Source organism: Rhamphochromis longiceps, linkage group LG15, assembly GCF_057381845.1.
Source record: "Rhamphochromis longiceps isolate RC_006_pf linkage group LG15, R_longiceps_female_GT1.1, whole genome shotgun sequence".
Classification (NCBI taxonomy): Eukaryota; Metazoa; Chordata; class Actinopteri; order Cichliformes; family Cichlidae; genus Rhamphochromis; species Rhamphochromis longiceps.
The window spans coordinates 31,225,006-31,248,006 of record NC_140571.1 but is presented as its reverse complement, the minus strand read 5'-3'; positions in this window follow the sequence as shown (position 1 = coordinate 31,248,006).

The window sequence follows — 23,001 nt, the reverse complement described above, 5'->3', positions numbered from 1 at the left end:
ACGCCTGTGACCTTTGGGAGAGATTGGACTTTGTGTCTTTGAGTGACAGCATATTACTGCTTTTTGGCGAGTGATTGAAACTCCACGTGCCGCCATGACCACCCCGTTTCCTTGAACGTAAAAAGCTTCGCAATTTAACATCACAAAGGTCTTTAGATTCCACACACTGGAGAATGGTTCAATATGATGAAATCCCTTGGAGGAGTTCGTCAAAGTATGAAGCCTGAAAAGAGGGGAAAATGTTGCCAAAATTACACATTAATTTTAAAATGGCTGACTTCCTGTTGGATTTGGGATATTGCTCCAAGAGACTTTTTTGTACATCTTGATATCTCCTATAAGCCTACCAGGTTTCAGATTCATACATAAAACACAGAGCAGGGGCTGTGGTTTTGAAATTTTGTAGGGGGCGCTGTGGAGCAATTTCGCGCTATTCAATGAAAATGATCACATGCCAACAAAGCCTTCATCCATTTGGAGGTGTGTGCCAAATTTCAAGCCTCTATAAACTTGCCAAGACCCTCAAAAGCCACTTCATCTTTCATGTTGAACAGCGTTGCCACCAGGGTGCGCCGTTCAGTTTAAACTCACAATTTTTGCACTGAAGCATCACGAGGGACTGATGGTGATATTCACCGCTTTTGAGGTGGCCAAGATGAACCTGTGAAAATCAGTACAACAAAATTAAAGCCATGACATTTCCTGTTGCCACTAGGTGGCGCTGTCCGTATTTCCGACAATGGGCACATCAATCTGTTCAGGGCGGGTCTGACATCATGCCTGTAAAGTCTGGTACTGATCAGACTGGATTTCATTGAGTTATACTAATTTGTTTCTTCATGGCGTGACATCAAAGTTCGCCATGCTGCTGGGGTCACACCCTTTCGCGAAAACTCACAGTTTTCACTGTTACCCAAGACCAACTCCTTAAGGCTTTCCTGGAGAAATTTGAGGCTGCAGATGTCACCCTTCACTATACTGTACCCCAAAGTGTAAAACATGACATTTCCTGTTCCCACTAGGTGGCGCTGTCCTTGAGGTCAAATATGGCAGTTGAAATATGTTCAGGGGTGGAGCCTTATCATATGTGTGCTCTTTGGTCCAGATTGGAACATGTATGACAGAATGAGAGGCAATAAGATTTTCATGGCGAGTCATCGAAATTCGCCATGGCGCCACGGCCTCATAGTATTGTGAAAACTCAAAAGCTCCGCAATTTAACATGGCACAAGGGTGTAGTTGACACTGTCCAAATTTGAAGCTTATACGACCAAATCCCAAGGAGGAGTTCGTTAAAGTACAAGGCATGGAAACGGTAAAATCAGAGCCAAAATGTCACCTTCAATCCAAAATGGCGGACTTCCTGTTGGGTTTGCGTCAATGGGCCCACAGACTTTTTTGTTCGTCTTGGCATGATACACATGTGTGCCAAATTTCATACATGTAGCTGAAACGATGTGGTCGTAGGGCTGCATTTAACAAGGCATAGGTGGCGCTCTAGAGCCATTTCCCAGTGCTCATATGTAAAACCATTAAAATACGTAAATTTTCACCAGACCTGACGCGTGCGCAAAATTTCCAGAGTTTTCGAGCATGTTTAGGCCCTCAAAAGGCCGATTCATTTGCCGAAATAATAATAATAATAATAATAAACAGAGCAATTACAATAGGGCCTTCGCACTGTCAGTGCTCGGGCCCTAATAATAAACAGAGCAATTACAATAGGGCCTTCGCACTATCAGTGCTCGGGCCCTAATTAAAGCTGCAAGCAGCGTTATGAGGGCCCTCGCACCCCATCGCGTCGAGCCACGCCCAACACCTACAACCAGCACCTCCGATCTGATGTCACATTGATGGAATTCATGCATTTAACCACCAGTTAACATTTCATTTGCTTCAACCATGAGTATAGTCGTCCCACTAGGTGGCGCTCTAACCATTATGTACAAATGGCATAACAAACATTTCCGAGCTCGAGTCTCATCACGCCTATGAGCTTTGGGAGAGATTGGACATTGTGTTTTTGAGTGACAGCAGATTACTGCTTTTTGGCGAGTGATTCAAACTCTAAGTGCCACCATAACCACCCCGTTTCACTGAACGTAAAAAGCTTCGCAATTTAACATCACAAAGGTCTTTAGATTCCACACACTGGAGATTGGTTCAATATGATGAAATCCCTTGGAGGAGTTCGTCAAAGAACGGTGCCTGGAAAGAGGGGAAAATGTTGCCAAAATTACACATTAATTTTAAAATGGCTGACTTCCTGTTGGATTTGGGATATTGCTCCAAGAGACTTTTTTGTACATCTTGATATCTCCTATAAGCTTACCAGGTTTCAGAATCATACATAGAACACAGAGCAGGGGCTGTGGTTTTGAAATTTTGTAGGGGGCGCTGTGGAGCAATTTCGCGCTATTTAATGAAAATGATCACATGCCAACAAAGCCTTCATCCATTTGGAGGTGTGTGCCAAATTTCAAGCCTCTATAAACTTGCCAAGACCCTCAAAAGCCACTTCATCTTTCATGTTGAACAGCGTTGCCACCAGGGTGCGCCGTTCAGTTTAAACTCACAATTTTTGCACTGAAGCATCACGAGGGACTGATGGTGATATTCACCGCTTTTGAGGTGGCCAAGATGAACCTGTGAAAATCAGTACAACAAAATTAAAGCCATGACATTTCCTGTTGCCACTAGGTGGCGCTGTCCGTATTTCCGACAATGGGCACATCAATCTGTTCAGGGCGGGTCTGACATCATGCCTGTAAAGTCTGGTACTGATCAGACTGGATTTCATTGAGTTATACTAATTTGTTTCTTCATGGCGTGACATCAAAGTTCGCCATGCTGCTGGGGTCACACCCTTTCGCGAAAACTCACAGTTTTCACTGTAACCCAAGACCAACTCCTTAAGGCTTTCCTGGAGAAATTTGAGGCTGCAGATGTCACCCATCACTATACTGTACCCCAAAGTGTAAAACATGACATTTCCTGTTCCCACTAGGTGGCGCTGTCCTTGATGTCAAATATGGCAGTTGAAATATGTTCAGGGGTGGAGCCTTATCATATGTGTGCTCTTTGGTCCAGATCGGAACATGTATGACAGAATGAGAGGCAATAAGATTTTCATGGCGAGTCATCGAAATTCGCCATGGCGCCACGGCCTCATAGTATTGTGAAAACTCAAAAGCTCCGCAATTTAACATGGCACAAGGGTGTAGTTGACACTGTCCAAATTTGAAGCTTATAGGACCAAATCCCAAGGAGGAGTTCGTTAAAGTTCGAGGCATGGAAATGGCAAAATTAGAGCCAAAATGTCACCTTCAATGCAAAATGGCGGACTTCCTGTTGGGTTTAGGACATTGCCATAATAGACTTTTTTGTTCGACTCTGAACGTTATATAGGTGTACCGAGTTTCAAACTTGTAGGCCATACCCATACCGGGGGCTCGCGTTTTTCATTTTTCTAGGTGGCGCTACTGAGCTAATTTTCCCTGGCCATGTCTGAGAACATTAAAATACGTAAATTTTCACCAGACCTGACGCGTGTGCAAAATTTCATGAGTTTTCGAGCATGTTTAGGCCCTCAAACGGCCAATTCATTTGCCGAAATAATAATAATAATAATAATTAAAGCTGCAAGCAGCGTTATGAGGGCCCTCGCACCCCCGGCACGTTGAGCCACTGCCAACACCTCAAACCGGCACGTCCGATGTGATGTCACATTGATGGATTTCATGCTTTTAATCACCAGCTAACATTTCATCTTATTCAACCAGGATTATAGTCATGCCACTAGGTGGCGCTCTAACCATTATTGACAAATAGCATAACAAACATTTCCAAGCTCGAGTCTCATCACACCTGCGACCTTTGGGAGAGATTGGACATTGTGTTTTTTAGTGACAGCAGATTACTGCTTTTTGCGAGTGATTGAAACTCTACGTGCCGCCATGACCACCCCGTTTCCCTGAACGGAAAAAGCTTCGCAATTTAACATCACAAAGGTCTTTAGATTCTACACACTGAAGAATGCTTCAATATGATGAAATCCCTTGGAGGAGTTCGTCAAAGTATGAGGCCTGAAAAGGGGGGAAAATGTCATCAAAATTACACATTAATTTTAAAATGGCTGACTTCCTGTTGGATTTGGGATATTGCTCCAAGAGACTTTTTTGTACATCTTGATATCTTACACAAGCTTACTAAGTTTCAGACTCATAGATGAAACACAGAGCAGGGGCTGATGTTTTGAAATATTGTAGGGGGCGCTGTGGAGCCATTTTGCGCTATTCAAGGAAAATGGTTACATAACAACAATTCCTTCATCCATTTGGAGGTGTGTGCCAAATTTCAAGCCTCTATAAACTTTCCAAGCCCCTCAAAAGCCACTTCATCTTTCATGATGAACCGCGTTGCCACCAGGGTGCGCCGTTCAGTTTAAAGTCACAATTTTTGCACTGAAGCATCACGAGGGACTGATGGTGATATTCACCGCTTTTGAGGTGGCCACGATCAACCTGTGAAAATCAGTACAACAAAGTTAAAGCCATGACATTTCCTGTTGCCACTAGGTGGCGCTGTACGTATTTCCGACAATGGGCACATCAATCTGTTCAGGGTGGGTCTGACATCATGACTGTAAAGTCTGGTACTGATCAGACTGGATTTCATTGAGTTATACTAATTTGTTTCTTCATGGCGTGACATCAAAGTTCGCCATGCCGCTGAGGTCACACCCTTTGGCGAAAAGTCACAGTTTTCACTGTAACCCAAGACCAACTCCTTAAGGCTTTCCTGGAGAAATTTGAGGCTGCAGATGTCACCCATCACTATACTGTACCGCAAAGTGTAAAACATGACATTTCCTGTTCCCACTAGGTGGCGCTGTCCCTGGTGTCAAATATGGCAGTTGAAATATGTTCAGGGGTGGAGCCTTATCATATGTGTTCACTTTGGTCAAGGTCAGAAAATCTATGACAAAATGAGAGGCAATAAGATTTTCATGGCGAGTCATCGAAATTCGCCATGGCGCCACGGCCTCATAGTATTGTGAAAACTCAAAAGCTCCGCAATTTAACATGGCACAAGGGTGTAGTTGACACTGTCCAAATTTGAAGTTTATAGGACCAAATCCCAAGGAGGAGTTCGTTAAAGTACAAGGCATGGAAACGTTAAAATCAGACCCAAAATGTCACCTTCAATCCAAAATGGCGGACTTCCTGTTGGGTTTAGGATATTGCCATAATAGACTTTTTTGTTCGACTCTGAACGTTATAACGGTGTACCGACTTTCAAACTTGTAGGCCATACCCATACCGGGGGCTCGCGTTTTTCAATTTTCTAGGTGGCGCTACTGAGCTAATTTTCCCTGGCCATGTCTGACAACATTAAAATACGTAAATTTTCACCAGACCTGACGCGTGTGCAAAATTTCATGAGTTTTCGAGCATGTTTAGGCCCTCAAACGGCCAATTCATTTGCCGAAATAATAATAATAATAATAATAATAATAATAAACAGAGCAATTACAATAGGGCCTTCGCACTGTCAGTGCTCGGGCCCTAATTAAAGCTGCAAGCAGCGTTATGAGGGCCCTCGCACCCCCGGCGCGTCGAGCCACGCCCAACACCTAAAACCAGCACCTCCGATCTGATGTCACATTGATGGAATTCATGCATTTAACCACCAGCTAACATTTCAACTCATTCATTCATGATTAGTTAGTCGTTCCACTAGGTGGCGCTCTAACCATTATGTACAAATGGCATAACAAACACTTCCAAGCTCGAAACTCATCACACCTGAGACGTTTGGGAGAGATTGGACATTGTGTTTTTGAGTTACAGCAGATTACTGCTTTTTGGCGAGTGATTCAAACTCTAAGTGCCGCCATAACCACCCCGTTTCCCTGGACGTAAAAAGCTTCGCAATTTAACATCACAAAGGTCTTTAGATTCCACACACTGGAGAATGGTTCAATATGATGAAATCCCTTGGAGGAGTTCGTCAAAGTATGAAGCCTGAAAAGAGGGGAAAATGTCGCCAAAATTACACATTAATTTTAAAATGGCTGACTTCCTGTTGGATTTGGGATATTGCTCCAAGAGACTTTTTTGTACATCTTGATATTTTCCATAAGCTTACCAGGTTTCAGACTCATAGATGAAACACAGAGCAGGGGCTGTTGTTTTGAAATTTTGTAGGGGGCGCTGTGGAGCAATTTCGCGCTATTCAATGAAAATGATCACATGACAACAAAGCCTACATCCATTTGGAGGTGTGTGCCAAATTTCAAGCCTCTATAAACTTTCCAAGCCCCTCAAAAGCCACTTCATCTTTCATGGTGAACCGCGTTACCACCAGGGTGCGCCGTTCAGTTTAAAGTCACAATTTTTGCACTGAAGCATCACGAGGGACTGATGGTGATATTCACCGCTTTTGAGGTGGCCACGATGAACCTGTGAAAATCAGTACAACAAAATTAAAGCCATGACATTTCCTGTTGCCACTAGGTGGCGCTGTCCGTATTTCCGACAATGGGCACATCAATCTGTTCAGGGCGGGTCTGACATCATGCCTGTAAAGTCTGGTACTGAACAGACTGGATTTCATTGAGTTATACTAATTTGTTTCTTCATGGCGTGACATCAAAGTTCGCCATGCTGCTGGGGTCACACCCTTTTGCGAAAAGTCACAGTTTTCACTGTAACCCAAGACCAACTCCTTAAGGCTTTTCTGGAGAAATTTGAGGCTGCAGATGTCACCCATCACTATACTGTACCCCAAAGTGTAAAACATGACATTTCCTGTTCCCACTAGGTGGCGCTGTCCTTGATGTCAAATATGGCAGTTGAAATATGTTCAGGGGTGGAGCCTTATCATATGTGTTCACTTTGGTCAAGGTCAGAAAATGTATGACAAAATGAGAGGCAATAAGATTTTCATGGCGAGTCATTGAAATTCGCCATGGTGCCACGGCCTCATAGTATTGTGAAAACTCAAAAGCTCCGCAATTTAACATGGCACAAGGGTGTAGTTGACACTGTCCAAATTTGAAGTTTATAGGACCAAATCCCAAGGAGGAGTTCGTTAAAGTACAAGGCATGAAAACGGTAAAATCAGAGCCAAAATGTCACCTTCACTCCAAAATGGCGGACTTCCTGTTGGGTTTAGGACATTGCCATAATAGACTTTTTTGTTCGACTCTGAAAGTTATATAGGTGTACCGACTTTCAAACTTGTAGGTCATACCCATACCGGGGGCTCGCGTTTTTCATTTTTCTAGGTGGCGCTACTGAGCTAATTTTCCCTGGCCATGTCTGAGAACATTAAAATACGTAAATTTTCACCAGACCTGACGCGTGTGCAAAATTTCATGAGTTTTCGAGCATGTTTAGGCCCTCAAACGGCCAATTCATTTGCCGGAATAATAATAATAATAATAATAATAATTAAAGCTGCAAGCAGCGTTACGAGGGCCCTCGCACCCCCGGCGCGTCGAGCCAAGCCCAACACCTAAAACCAGCACCTCCGATCTGACGTTTGGGAGAGATTGGACATTGTGTTTTTGAGTGACAGCAGATTACTGCTTTTTGGCGAGTGATTCAAACTCTAAGTGCCACCATAACCACCCCGTTTCACTGAACGTAAAAAGCTTCGCAATTTAACATCACAAAGGTCTTTAGATTCCACACACTGGAGATTGGTTCAATATGATGAAATCCCTTGGAGGAGTTCGTCAAAGAACGGTGGCTGGAAAGAGGGGAAAATGTCACAAAAATTACACATTAATTTTAAAATGGCTGACTTCCTGTTGGATTTGGGATATTGCTCTAAGAGACTTTTTTGTACATCTTAATATCTCCTATAAGCTTACCAGGTTTCAGACTCATACATAAAACACAGAGAAGGGGCTGTGGTTTTGAATGTTTGTAGGGGGCGCTGTGGAGCCATTTCGCACTATTCAATGAAAATGATCACATGCCAACAAAGCCTTCATCCATTTGGAGGTGTGTGCCAAATTTCAAGCCTCTATAAACTTGCCAAGACCCTCAAAAGCCACTTCATCTTTCATGTTGAACAACGTTGCCACCAGGGTGCGCCGTTCAGTTTAAAGTCACAATTTTTGCACTGAAGCATCACGAGGGACTGATGGTGATATTCACCGCTTTTGAGGTGGCCAAGATGAACCTGTGAAAATCAGTACAACAAAATTAAAGCCATGACATTTCCTGTTGCCACTAGGTGGCGCTGTCCGTATTTCCGACAATGGGCACATCAATCTGTTCAGGGCGGGTCTGACATCATGCCTGTAAAGTCTGGTACTGATCAGACTGGATTTCATTGAGTTATACTAATTTGTTTCTTCATGGCGTGACATCAAAGTTCGCCATGCTGCTGGGGTCACACCCTTTCGTGAAAAGCCACAGTTTTCACTGTACCCCAAGACCAACTCCTTAAGGCTTTCCTGGAGAAATTTGAGGCTGCAGATGTCACCCATCACTATACTGTACCCCAAAGTGTAAAACATGACATTTCCTGTTCCCACTAGGTGGCGCTGTCCTTGATGTCAAATATGGCAGTTGAAATATGTTCAGGGGTGGAGCCTTATCATATGTGTTCACTTTGGTCCAGATCGGAACATGTATGACAGAATGAGAGCCAATAAGATTTTCATGGCGAGTCATCGAAATTCGCCGTGGCGCCACGGCCTCATGGTATTGTGAAAACTCAAAAGCTCCGCAATTTAACATGGCACAAGGGTGTAGTTGGCACTGACCAAATATGAAGGTTATGAAATCAAACCCCAAGGAGGAGTTCGTTAAAGTTCGAGGCATGGAAACGGTAAAATCAGAGCCAAAATGTCACCTTCAATCCAAAATGGCGGACTTCCTGTTGGGTTTAGGACATTGCCATAATAGACTTTTTTGTTCGACTCTGAACGTTATATAGGTGTGCCGACTTTCAAACATGTAGGTCATACCCATATCGGGGGCTCGCGTTTTTCATTTTTCTAGGTGGCGCTACTGAGCTAATTTTCCCTGGCCATGTCTGGGAACATTAAAATACGTAAATTTTCACCAGACCTGACGCGTGTGCAAAATTTCATGAGTTTTCGAGCATGTTTAGGCCCTCAAACGGCCAATTCATTTGCCGAAATAATAATAATAATAATAATAATAATAAACAGAGCAATTACAATAGGGCCTTCGCACTGTCAGTGCTCGGGCCCTAATAATAATAATAATAAACAGAGCAATTACAATAGGGCCTTCGCACTATCAGTGCTCGGGCCCTAATTAAAGCTGCAAGCAGCGTTATGAGGGCCCTCGCACCCCCGGCGCGTCGAGCCACGCCCAACACCTAAAACCAGCACCTCCGATCTGATGTCACATTGATGGAATTCATGCATTTAACCACCAGCTAACAATTCATCTCATTCAATCATGATTATAGTTGTCCCACTAGGTGGAGCTCTAACCATTACTGACAAATGGCATAACAAACATTTCCTAGCTCGAGTCTCATCACACCTGAGACGTTTGGGAGAGATTGGACATTGTGTTTTTGAGTGACAGCAGATTACTGCTTTTTGGCGAGTGATTCAAACTCTAAGTGCCACCATAACCACCCCGTTTCACTGAACGTAAAAAGCTTCGCAATTTAACATCACAAAGGTCTTTAGATTCCACACACTGGAGATTGGTTCAATATGATGAAATCCCTTGGAGGAGTTCGTCAAAGAACGGTGCCTGGAAAGAGGGGAAAATGTTGCCAAAATTACACATTAATATTAAAATGGCTGACTTCCTGTTGGATTTGGGATATTGCACCAAGAGACTTTTTTGTACATCTTCATATCTCCTATAAGCTTACCAGGTTTCAGAATCATACATAGAACACAGAGCAGGGGCTGTGGTTTTGAAATTTTGTAGGGGGCGCTGTGGAGCAATTTCGCGCTATTCAATGAAAATGATCACATGCCAACAAAGCCTTCATCCATTTGGAGGTGTGTGCCAAATTTCAAGCCTCTATAAACTTGCCAAGACCCTCAAAAGCCACTTCATCTTTCATGTTGAACAGCGTTCCCACCAGGGTGCGCCGTTCAGTTTAAACTCACAATTTTTGCACTGAAGCATCACGAGGGACTGATGGTGATATTCACCGCTTTTGAGGTGGCCAAGATGAACCTGTGAAAATCAGTACAACAAAATTAAAGCCATGACATTTCCTGTTGCCACTAGGTGGCGCTGTCCGTATTTCCGACAATGGGCACATCAATCTGTTCAGGGCGGGTCTGACATCATGCCTGTAAAGTCTGGTACTGATCAGACTGGATTTCATTGAGTTATACTAATTTGTTTCTTCATGGCGTGACATCAAAGTTCGCCATGCTGCTGGGGTCACACCCTTTTGCGAAAAGTCACAGTTTTCACTGTAACCCAAGACCAACTCCTTAAGGCTTTCCTGGAGAAATTTGAGGCTGCAGATGTCACCCATCACTATACTGTACCCCAAAGTGTAAAACATGACATTTCCTGTTCCCACTAGGTGGCGCTGTCCTTGATGTCAAATATGGCAGTTGAAATATGTTCAGGGGTGGAGCCTTATCATATGTGTGCTCTTTGGTCCAGATCGGAACATGTATGACAGAATGAGAGGCAATAAGATTTTCATGGCGAGTCATCGAAATTCGCCATGGCGCCACGGCCTCATAGTATTGTGAAAACTCAAAAGCTCCGCAATTTAACATGGCACAAGGGTGTAGTTGACACTGTCCAAATTTGAAGTTTATAGGACCAAATCCCAAGGAGGAGTTCGTTAAAGTATAAGGCATGGAAACGGTAAAATCAGACCCAAAATGTCACCTTCAATCCAAAATGGCGGACTTCCTGTTGGGTTTAGGACATTGCCATAATAGACTTTTTTGTTCGACTCTGAACGTTATATAGGTGTACCGACTTTCAAACGTGTAGGTCATACCCATACCGGGGGCTCGCGTTTTTCATTTTTCTAGGTGGCGCTACTGAGCTAATTTTCCCTGGCCATGTCTGGGAACATTAAAATACGTAAATTTTCACCAGACCTGACGCGTGTGCAAAATTTCATGAGTTTTCGAGCATGTTTAGGCCCTCAAACGGCCAATTCATTTGCCGAAATAATAATAATAATAATAATAATAATAAACAGAGCAATTACAATAGGGCCTTCGCACTGTCAGTGCTCGGGCCCTAATAATAATAATAATAATAATAATAATAATAAACAGAGCAATTACAATAGGGCCTTCGCACTATCAGTGCTCGGGCCCTAATAATAAACAGAGCAATTACAATAGGGCCTTCGCACTGTCAGTGCTCGGGCCCTAATAATAATAATAATAATTAAAGCTGCAAGCAGCGTTATGAGGGCCCTCGCACCCCCGGCGTGTCGAGCCATGCCCAACACCTGAAACCAGCACGTCCGATCTGATGTCACATTGATGGAATTCATGCATTTAACCACCAGTTAACATTTCATTTGGTTCAACCATGAGTATAGTCGTCCCACTAGGTGGCGCTCTAACCATTATAGACAAAGGGCATAACAAACATTTCCGAGCTCGAGTCTCATCACGCCTGCGACCTTTGGGAGAGATTGGACTTTGTGTCTTTGAGTGACAGCAGATTACTGCTTTTTGGCGAGTGATTGAAACTCCACGTGCCGCCATGACCACCCCGTTTCCTTGAACGTAAAAAGCTTCGCAATTTAACATCACAAAGGTCTTTAGATTCCACACACTGGAGAATGGTTCAATATGATGAAATCCCTTGGAGGAGTTCGTCAAAGTATGAAGCCTGAAAAGAGGGGAAAATGTCGCCAAAATTACACATTAATTTTAAAATGGCTGACTTCCTGTTGGATTTGGGATATTGCTCCAAGAGACTCTTTTGTACATCTTGATATTTTCCATAAGCTTACCAGGTTTCAGACTCATAGATGAAACACAGAGCTGGGGCTGATGTTTTGAAATTTTGTAGGGGGCGCTGTGGAGCAATTTCGCGCTATTCAATGAAAATGATCACATGACAACAAAGCCTACATCCATTTGGAGGTGTGTGCCAAATTTCAAGCCTCTATAAACTTTCCAAGCCCCTCAAAAGCCACTTCATCTTTCATGGTGAACAGCGTTGCCACCAGGGTGCGCCGTTCAGTTTAAAGTCACAATTTTTGCACTGAAGCATCACGAGGGACTGATGTTGATATTCACCGCTTTTGAGGTGACCACGATGAACCTGTGAAAATCAGTACAACAAAATTAAAGCCATGACATTTCCTGTGGCCACTAGGTGGCGCTGTCCGTATTTCCGACAATGGGCACATCAATCTGTTCAGGGCGGGTCTGACATCATGCCTGTAAAGTCTGGTACTGATCAGACTGGATTTCATTGAGTTATACTAATTTGTTTCTTCATGGCGTGACATCAAAGTTCGCCATGCTGCTGGGGTCACACCCTTTTGCGAAAAGTCACAGTTTTCACTGTAACCCAAGACCAACTCCTTAAGGCTTTCCTGGAGAAATTTGAGGCTGCAGATGTCACCCATCACTATACTGTACCCCAAAGTGTAAAACATGACATTTCCTGTTCCCACTAGGTGGCGCTGTCCTTGATGTCAAATATGGCAGTTGAAATATGTTCAGGGGTGGAGCCTTATCATATGTGTGCTCTTTGGTCCAGATCGGAACATGTATGACAGAATGAGAGGCAATAAGATTTTCATGGCGAGTCATCGAAATTCGCCATGGCGCCACGGCCTCATAGTATTGTGAAAACTCAAAAGCTCCGCAATTTAACATGGCACAAGGGTGTAGTTGACACTGTCCAAATTTGAAGTTTATAGGACCAAATCCCAAGGAGGAGTTCGTTAAAGTACAAGGCATGGAAACGGTAAAATCAGAGCCAAAATGTCACCTTCAATCCAAAATGGCGGACTTCCTGTTGGGTTTAGGACATTGCCATAATAGACTTTTTTGTTCGACTCTGAACGTTATATAGGTGTACCGACTTTCAAACATGTAGGTCATACCCATACCGGGGGCTCGCGTTTTTCATTTTTCTAGGTGGCGCTACTGAGCTAATTTTCCCTGGCCATGTCTGGGAACATTAAAATACGTAAATTTTCACCAGACCTGACGCGTGTGCAAAATTTCATGAGTTTTCGAGCATGTTTAGGCCCTCAAACGGCCAATTCATTTGCCGGAATAATAATAATAATAATAATTAAAGCTGCAAGCAGCGTTATGAGGGCCCTCGCACCCCGGCGTGTCGAGCCACGCCCAACACCTAAAACCAGCACGTCCGATGTGATGTCACATTGATGGAATTCATGCATTTAACCACCAGCTAACAATTCAACTCATTCATTCATGATTAGTTAGTCGTTCCACTAGGTGGCGCTCTAACCATTATGTACAAATGGCATAACAAACACTTCCAAGCTCGAGTCTCATCACACCTGAGACGTTTGGGAGAGATTGGACATTGTGTTTTTGAGTGACAGCAGATTACTGCTTTTTGGCGAGTGATTCAAACTCTAAGTGCCACCATAACCACCCCGTTTCCCTGGACGTAAAAAGCTTCGCAATTTAACATCACAAAGGTCTTTAGATTCCACACACTGGAGAATGGTTCAATATGATGAAATCCCTTGGAGGAGTTCGTCAAAGTATGAAGCCTGAAAAGAGGGGAAAATGTCGCCAAAATTACACATTAATTTTAAAATGGCTGACTTCCTGTTGGATTTGGGATATTGCTCCAAGAGACTTTTTTGTACATCTTGATATTTTCCATAAGCTTACCAGGTTTCAGACTCATAGATGAAACACAGAGCTGGGGCTGATGTTTTGAAATTTTGTAGGGGGCGCTGTGGAGCAATTTCGCGCTATTCAATGAAAATGATCACATGACAACAAAGCCTACATCCATTTGGAGGTGTGTGCCAAATTTCAAGCCTCTATAAACTTTCCAAGCCCCTCAAAAGCCACTTCATCTTTCATGGTGAACCGCGTTGCCACCAGGGTGCGCCGTTCAGTTTAAAGTCACAATTTTTGCACTGAAGCATCACGAGGGACTGATGGTGATATTCACCGCTTTTGAGGTGGCCAAGATGAATCTGTGAAAATCAGTACAACAAAATTAAAGCCATGACATTTCCTGTTGCCACTAGGTGGCGCTGTCCGTATTTCCGACAATGGGCACATCAATCTGTTCAGGGCGGGTCTGACATCATGCCTGTAAAGTCTGGTACTGATCAGACTGGATTTCATTGAGTTATACTAATTTGTTTCTTCATGGCGTGACATTAAAGTTCGCCACGCCGCTGGGGTCACACCCTTTTGCGAAAAGTCACAGTTTTCACTGTAACCCAAGACCAACTCCTTAAGGCTTTTCTGGAGAAATTTGAGGCTGCAGATGTCACCCATCACTATACTGTACCCCAAAGTGTAAAACATGACATTTCCTGTTCCCACTAGGTGGCGCTGTCCCTTATGTCAAATATGGCAGTTGAAATATGTTCAGGGGTGGAGCCTTATCATATGTGTGCTCTTTGGTCAAGGTCAGAAAATGTATGACAAAATGAGAGGCAATAAGATTTTCATGGCGAGTCATCGAAATTCGCCATGGCGCCACGGCCTCATAGTATTGTGAAAACTCAAAAGCTCCGCAATTTAACATGGCACAAGGGTGTAGTTGACACTGTCCAAATTTGAAGCTTATAGGACCAAATCCCAAGGAGGAGTTCGTTAAAGTTCGAGGCATGGAAACGGTAAAATCAGAGCCAAAATGTCACCTTCAATCCAAAATGGCGGACTTCCTGTTGGGTTTAGGACATTGCCATAATAGACTTTTTTGTTCGACTCTGAAAGTTATATAGGTGTACCGACTTTCAAACATGTAGGTCATACCCATACCGGGGGCTCGCGTTTTTCATTTTTCTAGGTGGCGCTACTGAGCTAATTTTCCCTGGCCATGTCTGGGAAGATTAAAATACGTAAATTTTCACCAGACCTGACGCGTGTGCAAAATTTCATGAGTTTTCGAGCATGTTTAGGCCCTCAAACGGCCAATTCATTTGCCGAAATAATAATAATAATAATAATAAACAGAGCAATTACAATAGGGCCTTCGCACTGTCAGTGCTCGGGCCCTAATAATAATAATAATAATAATAATTAAAGCTGCAAGCAGCGTTATGAGGGCCCTCGCACCCCATCGCGTCGAGCTACGCCCAACACCTACAACCAGCACCTCCGATCTGATGTCACATTGATGAAATTCATGCATTCAACCACCAGCTAACATTTCATCTCATTCAATCATGATTATAGTCGTCCCACTAGGTGGCGCTCTAACCATTATGTACAAATGGCATAACAAACATTTCCGAGCTCGAGTCTCATCACGCCTGCGACCTTTGGGACATATTGGACATTTTGATTTTGAGTGACAGCAGATTACTGCTTTTTGGCGAGTGATTGAAACTCCACGTGCCGCCATGACCACCCCGTTTCCTTGAACGTAAAAAGCTTCGCAATTTAACATCACAAAGGTCTTTAGATTCCACACACTGGAGAATGGTTCAATATGATGAAATCCCTTGGAGGAGTACGTCAAAGCACGGTGCCTGAAAAGAGGGGAAAATGTTGCCAAAATTACACATTAATTTTAAAATGGCTGACTTCCTGTTGGATTTGGGATATTGCTCCAAGAGACTTTTTTGTACATCTTGATATCTCCTATAAGCTTACCAGGTTTCAGAATCATACATAAAACACAGAGCAGGGGCTGATATTTTGAAATATTGTAGGGGGCGCTGTGGAGCCATTTCGCGCTATTCAATGAAAATGATCACATAACAACAAAGCCTTCATCACATTGGAGGTGTGCGCCAAATTTCAAGACTTTTTAAACTTTCCAAGCCCCTCAAAAGCCACTTCATTTTTCATGGTGAACAGCGTTGCCACCAGGGTGCGCCGTTCAGTATAAAGTCACAATATTCGCACTGCAGCATCATGGAGGACTGATGGTGATATTCACCGCTTTTGAGGTGTCCGCAATGAACCTGTGAAAATCAGTACAACAAAATTAAAGCCATGACATTTCCTGTTGCCACTAGGTGGCGCTGTCCGTATTCCCGACAATGGGCACATCAATCTGTTCAGGGCGGGTCTGACATCATGCCTGTAAAGTCTGGTACTGATCAGACTGGATTTCATTGAGTTATACTAATTTGTTTCTTCATGGCGTGACATCAAAGTTCGCCATGCCGCTGGTGTCACACCCTTTTGCGAAAAGTCACAGTTTTCACTGTAACCCAAGACCAACTCCTTAAGGCTTTCCTGGAGAAATTTGAGGCTGCAGATGTCACCCATCACTATACTGTACCCCAAAGTGTAAAACATGACATTTCCTGTTCCCACTAGGTGGCGCTGTCCCTGATGTAAAATATGGCAGTTGAAATATGTTCAGGGATGGAGCCTTATCATATGTGTTCACTTTGGTCAAGGTCAGAAAATCTATGACCGAATGAGAGGCAATAAGATTTTCATGGCGAGTCATCGAAATTCGCCATGGCGCCACGGCCTCATAGTATTGTGAAAACTCAAAAGCTCCGCAATTTAACATGGCACAAGGGTGTAGTTGGCACTGACCAAATATGAAGGTTATGAAATCAAACCCCAAGGAGGAGTTCGTCAAAGTTCGAGGCATGGAAATGGTAAAATCAGAGCCAAAATGTCACCTTCAATCCAAAATGGCGGACTTCCTGTTGGGTTTAGGACATTGCCATAATAGACTTTTTTGTTCGACTCTGAACGTTATATAGGTGTACCGACTTTCAAACTTGTAGGCCATACCCATACCGGGGGCTCGCGTTTTTCATTTTTCTAGGTGGCGCTACTGAGCTAATTTTCCCTGGCCATGTCTGAGAACATTAAAATACGTAAATTTTCACCAGACCTGACGCGTGTGCAAAATTTCATGAGTTTTCGAGCATGTTTAGGCCCTCAAACGGCCAATTCATTTGCCGAAATAATAATAATAATAATAATTAAAGCTGCAAGCAGCGTTATGAGGGCCCTCGCACCCCCGGCACGTCGAGCCACTGCCAACACCTAAAACCAGCACGTCCGATGTGATGTCACATTGATGGATTTCATGCTTTTAACCACCAGCTAACATTTCATCTTATTCAACCAGGATTATAGTCATGCCACTAGGTGGCGCTCTAACCATTATTGACAAATAGCATAACAAACATTTCCAAGCTCGAGTCTCATCACACCTGCGACCTTTGGGAGAGATTGGACATTTTGTTTTTAGTGACAGCAGATTACTGCTTTTTGCGAGTGATTGAAACTCTACGTGCCGCCATGACCACCCCGTTTCCCTGAACGGAAAAAGCTTCGCAATTTAACATCACAAAGGTCTTTAGATTCTACACACTGAAGAATGCTTCAATATGATGAAATCCCTTGGAGGAGTTCGTCAAAGTATGAGTCCTGAAAAGGGGGGAAAATGTCATCAAAATTACACATTAATTTTAAAATGGCTGACTTCCTGTTGGATTTGGGATATTGCGCCAAGAGACTTTTTTGTACATCTTGATATCTTACACAAGCTTACCAAGTGTCAGACTCATAGATGAAACACAGAGCAGGGGCTGATGTTTTGAAATATTGTAGGGGGCGCTGTGGAGCCATTTTGCGCTATTCAAGGAAAATGGTTACATAACAACAATGCCTTCATCCATTTGGAGGTGTGTGCCAAATTTCAAGCCTCTATAAACTTTCCAAGCCCCTCAAAAGCCACTTCATCTTTCATGATGAACCGCGTTGCCACCAGGGTGCGCCGTTCAGTTTAAAGTCACAATTTTTGCACTGAAGCATCACGAGGGACTGATGGTGATATTCACCGCTTTTGAGGTGGCCACGATCAACCTGTGAAAATCAGTACAACAAAGTTAAAGCCATGACATTTCCTGTTGCCACTAGGTGGCGCTGTCCGTATTTCCGACAATGGGCACATCAATCTGTTCAGGGCGGGTCTGACATCATGCCTGTAAAGTCTGGTACTGATCAGACTGGATTTCATTGAGTTATACTAATTTGTTTCTTCATGGCGTGACATCAAAGTTCGCCATGCTGCTGGGGTCACACCCTTTTGCAAAAAGTCACAGTTTTCACTGTAACCCAAGACCAACTCCTTAAGGCTTTCCTGGAGAAATTTGAGGCTGCAGATGTCACCCATCACTATACTGTACCCCAAAGTGTAAAACATGACATTTCCTGTTCCCACTAGGTGGCGCTGTCCTTGATGTCAAATATGGCAGTTGAAATATGTTCAGGGGTGGAGCCTTATCATATGTGTGCTCTTTGGTCCAGATTGGAACATGTATGACAGAATGAGAGGCAATAAGATTTTCATGGCGAGTCATCGAAATTCGCCATGGCGCCACGGCCTCATAGTATTGTGAAAACTCAAAAGCTCCGCAATTTAACATGGCACAAGGGTGTAGTTGACACTGTCCAAATTTGAAGGTTATGAAATGAAACCCCAAGGAGGAGTTCGCAAAAGTTCGAGGCATGGAAATGGCAAAATCAGAGCCAAAATGTCACCTTCAATCCAAAATGGCGGACTTCCTGTTGGGTTTAGGACATTGCCATAATAGACTTTTTTGTTCGACTCTGAACGTTATATAGGTGTACCGACTTTCAAACATGTAGGTCATACCCATATCGGGGGCTCGCGTTTTTCATTTTTCTAGGTGGCGCTACTGAGCTAATTTTCCCTGGCCATGTCTGAGAACATTAAAGTACGTAAATTTTCACCAGACCTGACGCGTGTGCAAAATTTCATGAGTTTTCGAGCATGTTTAGGCCCTCAAACGGCCAATTCATTTGCCGAAATAATAATAATAATAATAATAATAATAATAAACAGAGCAATTACAATAGGGCCTTCGCACTGTCAGTGCTCGGGCCCTAATTAAAGCTGCAAGCAGCGTTATGAGGGCCCTCGCACCCCATCGCGTCGAGCCACGCCCAACACCTACAACCAGCACCTCCGATCTGATGTCACATTGATGGAATTCATGCATTTAACCACCAGCTAACATTTCATCTCATTCAATCATCATTATAGTCGTCCCACTAGGTGGCGCTCTAACCATTACTGACAAATGGCATAACAAACACTTCCAAGCTCGAGTCTCATCACACCTGCGACCTTTGGGAGAGATTGAATATTTTGATTTTGAGTGACAGCAGATTACTGCTTTTTGGCCAGTGATTGAAACTCCACGTGCCACCATGACCACCCCGTTTCCTTGAACGTAAAAAGCTTCGCAATTTAACATCACAAAGGTCTTTAGATTCCACACACTGGAGAATGGTTCAATATGATGAAATCCCTTGGAGGAGTTCGTCAAAGTATGAAGCCTGAAAAGAGGGGAAAATGTCGCCAAAATTACACATTAATTTTAAAATGGCTGACTTCCTGTGTGATTTGGGATATTGCTCCAAGAGACTTTTTTGTACATCTTGATATCTCCTATAAGCTTACCAGGTTTCAGACTCATACATAAAACACAGAGCTGGGGCTGATATTTTGAAAGTTTGTAGGGGGCGCTGTGGAGCCATTTCTCGCTATTCAATGAAAATGATCACATGACATCAAAGCCTTCGTCACATTGGAGGTGTGTGCCAAATTTCAAGCCTCTATAGACTTTCCAAGCCCCTCAAAAGCCACTTCATCTTTCATGGTGGACGGCGTTGCCACCAGGGTGCGCCGTTCAGTTTAAAGTCACAATTTTTGCACTGAAGCATCACGAGGGACTGATGGTGATATTCACCGCTTTTGAGGTGGCCACGATGAACCTGTGAAAATCAGTACAACAAAATTAAAGCCATGACATTTCCTGTTGCCACTAGGTGGCGCTGTCCGTATTCCCGACAATGGGCACATCAATCTGTTCAGGGCAGGTCTGACATCATGCCTGTAAAGTCTGGTACTGATCAGACTGGATTTCATTGAGTTATACTAATTTGTTTCTTCATGGCGAGATATCAAAGTTCGCCATGCCGCTGGGGTCACACCCTTTTGCGAAAAGTCACAGTTTTCACTGTAACCCAAGACCAACTCCTTAAGGCTTTCCTGGAGAAATTTGAGGCTGCAGATGTTACCCATCACAATACTGTATCCCAAAGTGTAAAACATGACATTTCCTGTTCCCACTAGGTGGCGCTGTCCTTGATTTTAAATATGGCAGTTGAAATATGTTCAGGGGTGGAGCCTTATCATATGTGTTCACTTTGGTCAAGGTCAGAAAATGTATGACAAAATGAGAGGCAATAAGATTTTCATGGCGAGTCATCGAAATTCGCCATGGCGCCACGGCCTCATAGTATTGTGAAAACTCAAAAGCTCCGCAATTTAACATGGCACAAGGGTGTAGTTGACACTGTCCAAATTTGAAGTTTATAGGACCAAATCCCAAGGAGGAGTTCGTTAAAGTTCGAGGCATGGAAATGGTAAAATCATAGCCAAAATGTCACCTTCAATCCAAAATGGCGGACTTCCTGTTGGGTTTAGGACATTGCCATAATAGACTTTTTTGTTCGACTCTGAACATTTTATAGGTGTACCGACTTTCAAACATGTAGGTCATACCCATACCGGGGGCTCGCGTTTTTCATTTTTCTAGGTGGCGCTACTGAGCTAATTTTCCCTGGCCATGTCTGAGAACATTAAAATACGTAAATTTTCACCAGACCTGACGAGTGTGCAAAATTTCATGAGTTTTCGAGCATGTTTAGGCCCTCAAATGGCCAATTCATTTGCCGGAATAATAATAATAATAATAATTAAAGCTGCAAGCAGCGTTATGAGGGCCCTCGCACCCCCGGCGCGTCAAGCCACGCCCAACACCTAAAACCAGCACGTCCGATGTGATGTCACATTGATGGAATTCATGCATTTAACCACCAGCTAACAATTCATCTCATTCAATCATGATTATAGTTGTCCCACTAGGTGGAGCTCTAACCATTACTGACAAATGGCATAACAAACATTTCCTAGCTCGAGTCTCATCACACCTGAGACGTTTGGGAGAGATTGGACATTGTGTTTTTGAGTGACAGCAGATTACTGCTTTTTGGCGAGTGATTCAAACTCTAGGTGCCACCATAACCACCCCGTTTCACTGAATGTAAAAAGCTTCGCAATTTAACATCACAAAGGTCTTTAGATTCCACACACTGGAGATTGGTTCAATATGATGAAATCCCTTGGAGGAGTTCGTCAAAGAACGGTGCCTGGAAAGAGGGGAAAATGTTGCCAAAATTACACATTAATATTAAAATGGCTGACTTCCTGTTGGATTTGGGATATTGCACCAAGAGACTTTTTTGTACATCTTGATATCTCCTATAAGCTTACCAGGTTTCAGAATCATACATAGAACACAGAGCAGGGGCTGTGGTTTTGAAATTTTGTAGGGGGCGCTGTGGAGCAATTTCGCGCTATTCAATGAAAATGATCACATGCCAACAAAGCCTTCATCCATTTGGAGGTGTGTGCCAAATTTCAAGCCTCTATAAACTTTCCAAGACCCTCAAAAGCCACTTCATCTTTCATGTTGAACAGCGTTGCCACCAGGGTGCGCCGTTCAGTTTAAACTCACAATTTTTGCACTGAAGCATCACGAGGGACTGATGGTGATATTCACCGCTTTTGAGGTGGCCAAGATGAACCTGTGAAAATCAGTACAACAAAATTAAAGCCATGACATTTCCTGTTGCCACTAGGTGGCGCTGTCCGTATTTCCGACAATGGGCACATCAATCTGTTCAGGGCGGGTCTGACATCATGCCTGTAAAGTCTGGTACTGATCAGACTGGATTTCATTGAGTTATACTAATTTCTTTCTTCATGGCGTGACATCAAAGTTCGCCATGCTGCTGGGGTCACACCCTTTCGCGAAAACTCACAGTTTTCACTGTAACCCAAGACCAACTCCTTAAGGCTTTCCTGGAGAAATTTGAGGCTGCAGATGTCACCCTTCACTATACTGTACCCCAAAGTGTAAAACATGACATTTCCTGTTCCCACTAGGTGGCGCTGTCCTTGATGTCAAATATGGCAGTTGAAATATGTTCAGGGGTGGAGCCTTATCATATGTGTGCTCTTTGGTCCAGATCGGAACATGTATGACAGAATGAGAGGCAATAAGATTTTCATGGCGAGTCATCGAAATTCGCCATGGCGCCACGGCCTCATAGTATTGTGAAAACTCAAAAGCTCCGCAATTTAACATGGCCCAGGTGTGTAGTTGACACTGACCAAAGATGAAGCTTATACAACCAAATCCCAAGGAGGAGTTCGCAAAAGTTCGAGGCATGGAAATGGCAAAATTAGAGCCAAAATGTCACCTTCTCTTCCAAATGGCGGACTTCCTGTTGGGTTTGCGTCAATGGGCCCACAGACTTTTTTGTTTGTCGTGGCATGATACACATGTGTGCCGAATTTCATACATGTAGCTGAAACGATGTGGTCGTAGGGCTGCATTTAACAAGGCATAGGTGGCGCTGTAGAGCCATTTCCCAGTGCTCATGAGTAAAACCATTAAAATACAAAATTTTTCACCAGACCTGGCATGTCTGCAAAATTTCATGAGTTTTTGAGCATGTTTAGGCCCTCAAAAAGCCAATTCATTTGCCGAAATAATAATAATAATAATAAGAAACAGAGCAATTACAATAGGGCCTTCGCACTGTCAGTGCTCGGGCCCTAATAATTAAAGCTGCAAGCAGCGTTATGAGGGCCCTCGCACCCCCGGCGCGTCAAGCCACGCCCAACACCTAAAACCAGCACGTCCGATGTGATGTCACATTGATGGAATTCATGCATTTAACCACCAGCTAACAATTCATCTCATTCAATCATGATTATA